The following is a 2,095-nucleotide window of genomic DNA, read 5'->3' as shown; positions in this document are numbered from 1 at the left end:
GGTGGCAATGCCACCGTGAGCGCAGGAGGAGCAGGGCAGTGGTCACTGGGGTGTGGTGGCGGTGGTGACAATGCCACAGAGAGCACAAGGAGGAGCAGGGCAGTGGTCACTGCAGGGGCAGCAATGTCACCAGGAGGAGCAGGGCAGTGGTCACTGGTGGTGGTGGCAGTGCCACCATGAGTGCAGGAGGAGCAGGGCAGCGGTCACTGCCTGGTGACACAGGATCAGGCAGACCTAAGATGGGTTTCTCTCCACACCTTTGCTGATACATAGATATTTTTTAAGAAATAAAAGGTAGCTGCTGCTTGGAGCTTTCCATGGCGTACATCTAATAAATAAATTAACCTGCGCTCTTCCTGTAACTTGAGCTGCTATGCTGGGCCGGGTCGGGAGGAGCTGTCCCTGGGATCACTTTGCTGGTGGCACTGGCTCCAGCCTCTCCCGCTGCTGCTGCACGGTCTCACCGCGTCCCTCGGGAATCACCGCGGTTTTCCCGGCCCAGCTGCTCCCGGCCGGGCGGGTCGGGAGCTCCTTGCCAGAGGGAGCAGTTCAGCCGGAGCTGGCAGCGCCATCCCTGCTGAACGTGTCCCTGACAGTGCCTTTGGAAAAGGAAAAGGCTGGGATTGTCAAAGGAGTCTAATCCCGGCAGGGTTTGAGCATCTGGATTCCTCAGTCTCCTTGGCAAAACACTGGCCCACATCCCTGTGCTAAGGAGAGAGGGCTCGGTGTGACACTTGTCCTGTAAGCTGCGAGGGGCTTTCTCCGCAGAGGAACATCATTTCCAGTTTAGTTTTTTTTTTTTTAATTAAAAACCCCCAAACTTCACTGCAAAAGGCAGTGCTCTTTGGTGGTTTTTTTCTTACTGGTTTTGAGAACTGGTGATCAGAACTCCTGTCTGGACCCTCATGTCGCCCTCCCGTTGCACCAGCTGTTGAGATGCACTATGCTTGATTGCAGATTGTGTTCTAACGTTTATTTTGTTGTTGGTTTTTTGGGTTTTTTTGGTATACAGTTGTTGCCTTTATTTGTAAAATCCTGTTATAAATATATATATATTATATAAATATATTAAAAGTTAAGACGTTTCAGATGTCTATTATTTGTATAACTACTTGAGCATAAAGAAGTGAGAAATATGAATGTATTCTTGTTTCTGGGTTGTCTTTTTTTTTTGAAGAGAAGAATATTCCGTTTTTCTCTCGGGAGAGGTACAGTGTTTATATTTTGGAGCCACCTTCAAGGTGGGATATTGTACATATTTTTATCTTGAGTAAATGTTAAGTAGTTGTTTAAAAATGCTTAATAAAATAATTCTTTTCCTGTGGAAGATAAGGGTTTGCCTCCTGTGCTTTGAAATGTTTGAGCAGGGTCATTCCACATGGTCTGGTCCAGCAGGGGATGGCACAGGGGGGAGCAAGAATTCGGGATGCAGGGAGGAGCGGGGTCACGGGTTTCAGGGGTAAGTGGGGATCCCGGGGTGCAGTGGAGATCTTGGGATGCAGGGAGGATGGGGGATCCTGGGGTGCAGGTGGGAGCAGGGCTCTTCTTGCTCCCCCCACAGCTCCTCTGCTGTCAGTGCCCGAAGGAGCTCAGGGTCCCATTACCCCTGTCACCAGGAGTATTTATTTATTTTAACTCCCTTGGCACCTTCAGGGATTTTTTTCCTTCCAGACTCGAGGGAGGTGCCAGGGCAGCCTGGCTGGCTTTCCTGCTCTCTCCTGATGTCACGTTGTGCTCCCTGTGTCTGGCATTTGGCTCCTGGGCCCCAAGCTCTGTGGGGACGAGGCAGCCCCTCACCCCGGAGGATGTGGCGTTTCCACAGCCTTTGCCCAGTTCCTGGAGGAAAATGCACTTTTTGCAAGCTGCTTTTGCTTTGCCAGTGCCTTTGATCTGTGTCAGAGCTGCCCCAGGACTGCCAGGGATGGTGCCCACCAGGCCCTTGAGGCTGAGGGGTTCAAGGGCCAGGTCCTGCCTTTGCTGGGAGTGACCCCTGCTGCTACCCTGACATGTCCCAGGTGTCCCTGATTCGGGAATTCCAGCTGGCACTGTGAGTGGTGGAGCAGCCTGGTGCCTCTGCTCCCAGTGCTGCAAAATG

Source organism: Corvus kubaryi, unplaced genomic scaffold (genome assembly GCF_017639235.1).
Source record: "Corvus kubaryi isolate FWS band 111438036 unplaced genomic scaffold, C.kubaryi_AGA036_p1.0 136, whole genome shotgun sequence".
In the NCBI taxonomy this organism is placed as follows: domain Eukaryota; kingdom Metazoa; phylum Chordata; class Aves; order Passeriformes; family Corvidae; genus Corvus; species Corvus kubaryi.
Note: the sequence above shows the minus strand (reverse complement) of the source record.